The following is a 6170-nucleotide window of genomic DNA, read 5'->3' as shown; positions in this document are numbered from 1 at the left end:
ATTGAATAAAATTGCCTTTATTTCTTTATCCACTTTTGGGCCACCATCAATACTTTTGACTGTAGGATACCACTGCTACATACGATGGCGTTCGATCAATTGTCAAGTAATTATTAATTGAATCACTAGAGAATAGGTCAGGTAGCCTTGCTCTTGAAAGAGTTTCAAGAATTCTTCATGCTGAGGTAAGTTGATCCTAATTCTACAATATGCAAATTCATAGTAGCACAGCAACTGCATAGTTCACCATGAGATATAGTAAGCTTAGGTTTGGGTATGTGCGGGGGCGGTGTTAGATGGGGGGCCAGGGGTGTCCATGGCCACCCTTACCCATCGGTCACCCCTACCATTTTTTCCCTCTAACACAGATGGCAGCAGTAATACTCTGAAGGGAAATGTTCAAACTTATTAACATTTAAATTTTTCATATATTAACAACTACTTGACAACAGAAACACTGCGGTTAATTATGCACATCAATATACAAACATTAAAGATGATAGATACAGAATTTGTGCTCTTTTCAGAAGTACATTTTCGAGTTATTTGAGGTAAAGATAAAATGACGTGCCTCTGCAAGTCATCTAAGAGTCTTCAGTGAAATCATAGATAAATACAGTAACTACTTTAATAATAACTTAAAAATTCAATAAATGTGGATATTAGTAGATTTAAATATTATTTTCTTTTACAGAATGAATATTGATAAAAGTAGGTAATGACAATGAAAAATATGTTCGCCCCAGAACTCAAACCTTAAAGAATGTTGTCCACTATACCTTTTATTTACAAAGCATAGATGTTTAAATATATGCGTCTATTTGTTAGCAAAGGCTGCAGGAAAGGATAGTTTGTCTTTATTTAGAAAATATGGATGCTTTGCTCGTTCTGGCTACGCCTCTGGGTCTGTGTATTCACGTGTAATTGCACAAAATTCAACATTGTTAGTTTGAGATCCCTTTGTTGATGTTACAGTATCTAATGTGAAATAAATATTCTAGAGGAGGGGTGTCCAAATGTGCTGCAGGTCCTGGAACATTTCTCACCCCCTCACCAAAGCTCAAGAAGGGTAAAGGTTTGGCCTTTCAGCAAACGGGGCTAAAGCAGGAACTTTTTAAAAATACCTACAGCACATAGGATGTGATCTACTATTTAATTCAATTCGGTTTATTTATATAGTGGCAATTTACGAAAAATGCCATCTCGAGGCACTTTAAAGAGAAAATGCAGTCAGATTAGTTAAGTTTCAGCCAAAGAAAATCAATTGATTGTATTTAGTCACTGACTTGCAAGACATGCTCCTCCTAGACTATCGCACCATGCGCGACACTGGATAAGCTGTGATGACGATTTTTGCTTGTATTTTTGTCATTGACTCTTCTAAACTCTACTAAAGGTTTGCATGCATAAAAACACTTGCAAACTTGATATCAGAGCAAGTTAAACATCAAACTGGGTGCAGCTTGAGGTGCGCTTCCAAAATGACCAAAACCGAATGTGCAATCCATTTAGCATGCTTGCCTTTATTAATATTCAAAAAACTAAACTTGTCATCAGAGCATGAAAAATACTGGCATTTTTGTTTCTTGTTAGCTGAAATGTGATTTTCCAAACTTGAAATATCTTGTGGGAACAGTTTTTATGTCTGTATGTGGCACATTTGAAAATCGTGTGCAAACTTCAACAGACTCATGCAGAAATCTCTTGTCATTGTGGCAGAGGAAGGCATATACATAGATGCAATGACAGACAGTGAAGAGAGAGGATATTCCATTTGCATGTCTATATACACTATATTGCCAAAAGTATTTGCTCACCTGCCTTGACTCACATATGAGCTTAAGTGACATCCCGTTCCTAATCCATAGGGTTCAATATGACGTCGGTCCACCCTTTGCAGCTAGAACAGCTTCAACTCTTCTGGGAAGGCTGTCCACAAGGTTTAGGAGTGTGTTTATGGGAATTTTTGACCATTCTTCCAGAAGCGCATTTGTGAGGTCGCACACTGATGTTGGACGAGAAGGCCTGGCTCTCAGTCTCCGCTCTAATTCATCCCAAAGGTGTTCTATCGGGTTGAGGTCAGGACTCTGTGCAGGCCAGTCAAGTTCATCCACACCAGACTCTGTCATCCATGTCTTTATGGACCTTGCTTTGTGCACTGGTGCACAGTCATGTTGGAAGAGGAAGGGGCCAGCTCCAAACTGTTCCCACAAAGTTGGGAGCATGGAATTGTCCAAAATGTCTTGGTATGCTGAAGCATTCAGAGTTCCTTTCACTGGAACTAAGGGGCCAAGCCCAGCTCCTGAAAAACAACCCCACACCATAATCCCCCCTCCACCAAACTTTACACTTGGCACAATGCAGTCAGACAAGTACCGTTCTCCTGGCAACCGCCAAACCCAGACCCGTCCATCAGATTGCCAGATGGAGAAGCGCGATTCGTCACTCCAGAGAACGCGTCACCACTGCTCTAGAGTCCAGTGGCGGCGTGCTTTACACCACCGCATCCGACGCTTTGCATTGCACTTGGTGATGTATGGCTTGGATGCAGCTGCTCGACCATGGAAACCCATTCCATGAAGCTCTCTGCGCACTGTTCTTGAGCTAATCTGAAGGCCACATGAAGTTTGGAGGTCTGTAGTGATTGACTCTGCAGAAAGTTGGCGACCTCTTCGCACTATGCGCGTCAGCATCCGCTGACCCCGCTCCGTCAGTTTACGTGGCCTACCACTTGGTGGCTGAGTTGCTGTCGTTCCCAAACACTTCCATTTTCTTATAATACAGCTGACAGTTGACTGTGGAATATTTAGGAGCGAGGAAATTTCACGACTGGATTTGTTGCACAGGTGGCATCCTATCACAGTTCCACGCTGGAATTCACTGAGCTCCTGAGAGCGACCCATTCTTTCACAAATGTTTGTAAAAACAGTCTGCATGCCTAGGTGCTTGAATTTATACACCTGTGGCCATGGAAGTGATTGGAACACCTGATTCCAATAATTTGGATGGGTGAGCAAATACTTTTGGCAATATAGTGTATATTTGTACTATCAGAAGTTTAAGTATCATTTTGAGCTGCTGGATGAACTAAGGTTTGACTTTAATCCAGTCACAATTAAAAGCAATGCTTTGTCGGCTATGGAAAAACTCCATGCAAAACCTTTTTTTTTTACTGTCTGAATGTATTACTGTAGTTCACCATCACCGTTAGTGCTGACTCCCACATTTTAGAGGTGTGGGGCCATTATATCAATTATGTAATATATTTACTCTGTGGTGCTAAAAACATAACATGCAGAAACAGTTTTCACCTGATAAAACCACTGTGTTCTCACAAACACAACGTCTACATTTAAATCACTTTTGCCTCTTATCAATGGCACACCCAAACTTGGTAGATCAAGCTGCCTAATTTTGAGTGCAGTTCTTTTGTTTGCACAAGCAATCTAGTTCTCTTTATTTGGGATCTTGGTAGTTTAGAACCATTTCATTGTTTGAGTGCTTTCATTTTACAATCACAATAAGTTAGATCGACGGCTTTTTACTGAAAAACAAACCTGGTCAAATGCAGAGAGGGTTTTCTTCAAAATGGTTGGATCAGCACCTAACCTCATTCAATAAGACAACAGAGTCATTATGTAAATTGGGGGCACTAGGACGTTTTACGGCATGCATGGTGCCTGTCACTAACCTGAGAATGCAGGAATATAGAGCTAAACCAGCGACAGCTTGCATTGACATTATACTTATAAAATAAAACATTGAAAAACTAAAGCCTGAAACACAGACTCTGAAAATGTAAACATTGCTACAGTAAAGTCTAACACCGTAATGATACTCTCAATTTAAGCAGCAAGTTTTTTTTTAAAGTAAGATGGTTTCGGTGGCACTGCAGAGCTCCTTCAGTTATAATGTCTCAAATTCAAGATTAAACTCGTTGGTTTACACAGCTGAGGAAAATAATAGTATGTATCAAATTATCAAACACAACACTTGACTATAATCAAACAATCAGATAAGTAAAGCATCAGTTACTATTTTTATTGATTGTTTAGTTAATTACTTAAATTGCTCTAAAACCAATGGCTTGGTCAGTTTCTGGCCAATATATATTATGTTATATATATATTATGTATATATATATTATGTATATATATATATATATATATATATATATATATATATATTGGTTAATTAAATCAACAAAATGGGATGTTTTCCAACCAATCCACTCTTAGATTGAGAGCTGTGTTAACAAAAGGTATAATATAGTTCAACCTATGCAAGAAAGTTTTATAATCAAAGCATTTTGCATGTAAAAATGTCTGCTTTTACATGTTTCTTAGAAAGTCAAAATAGTCATAAACTTACAAATTACAGTGAAAATCTTTTTCAGTTGACATTTTTAATTGTTCTAAAGGAGAAATGATTTATTTGAATGTCACTCTGTTCTGCACTTTGTTTATATTCTGCATATTAATGCTTTTTTCTTTTTAAGAATAACAAATTATGAGCAAATCATTGTGTACTTCATGTTCTTTCTTCTCAACACATATAAGTCCTAAGAAAACAGAACCACTGTTATTTTTTTGTATGTGAAAAGATTACTGGATAATTGCTCTTCATATTTGAGCAACCCTACAGCCTTAGAAACATTAAAAACTCTGATTTCCATATGTTGCCTCTTAGGTTACTTAAATCATTTCATTTAGATGAGCTAGATGAGCTGCAGTCCAGAGGCATATTTTTTTTTTTTCCTTAGTCATGTAATAATAAAAATATTAAATATTTTGTTTCTCTGAGAGAATCTGAGGCTATTACCACATTTTCAAATAAAAAGCTCAACTTGTTTCTGTTATAGTGGCTTCATTGCTTTATGTTGTTCTTATTCTATTACAGTGTTCTGTCTCTTTGGCCCCGTCCATCTCAAAATTAATATTCTCATTTTTAAGTGTTAAGAAGTTCAAAAAACTTCATTACAAAATTAAACAGAAACTTTAGCAATTCTATGTTGATACTAAGGTTGACAAAGTGGAATGCGCCACCTTGTGGATGTAAGTGGAGCTCAGGATCATGGGGCCAGAAGTGAGGAAATAAAGAGAAAACACTTTAATGGCACTTTTATTTGTTGCTGAATAGCAAAATTAAGGACGAAGCACTGTCGTTTTACAGCTGTTCAAGTTTCAGTTCTTTTTGCCTCAATAACAAATACGATCAGAAGAAGCTTCAAGAAAAAAATGGTTCCAATAACACTGCAAAAACTTTAGACTAAACACAGTAGGATATCAAAGCTACATGAAGGTCCACCACAGCTACATTTGTATGACTTTTCTATTTTATTAAAAGGGACAAGATTTGTATGAAAGAGTTCACTCTGTTTATGAAAACATGTCTTGAGGATCACTATAAAAGGCATTACGAAAATAGCTTTCTAAAACATCAGATTCAGATTTGCCAAAAGGCTTCAGTTTTTTCAAAAAGTTCTCTTAGAAACCATACATGTTAAACAAAAATCCACGAAATTACATTAGAACAAAATAAAAAACATGTTTCAGAAAAAATCTTTCAAGGTTAAAATATCCGACAATCATTTGGCTTTAGAGAGAAAACACACCAACCCCTCTCCTCTGTATCCTCAGATTTATTTCTTCTTAATCACAAGCTTTGTGTGATTTGCTAATTTTAAACAAAATTTTGTTTCTCATGTATAAAAATATCCTTAAGTGTCAGACGTCATTTGTTGTGTCTGAAAAATCCCAACTCTGACACACAAAAGTAGTTACAAACAGAATTTATCTATAAAAAATGCATGCAAAAGTACAAAAGGTGCCCTAGATTTTATATTTTGACTAAGGAAAATTCCCCTTTCCTAGTGGATATAATTTTTATTTTGCTTGTTGCCATTTTAAGGAATAAATAGAAAAAACAAAATTGGTAACTAATGTTTAGGCAAATACATTTTATCACTTGAATATCCTCATTGATTACAACTTCATTTATCAATACTACACCACAATTAAAATGTGGTTTATTGTTCTATTTAAGAAATATGAGGAAAAAAGTGACTGAAAAGCAGACATTCATGCAAAAGGCAAGTATTTTAACCTTACCGTTTTAGTCTGTATGCTACTGTGGACGTTTGTATACTATATGTGCTGCAAATAACTTTA

This window comes from Cyprinodon tularosa, unplaced genomic scaffold, assembly GCF_016077235.1.
Source record: "Cyprinodon tularosa strain WSP-4 unplaced genomic scaffold, ASM1607723v1 ctg269, whole genome shotgun sequence".
NCBI classification, from domain to species: Eukaryota; Metazoa; Chordata; class Actinopteri; order Cyprinodontiformes; family Cyprinodontidae; genus Cyprinodon; species Cyprinodon tularosa.
This window is presented reverse-complemented; position numbering follows the sequence as displayed.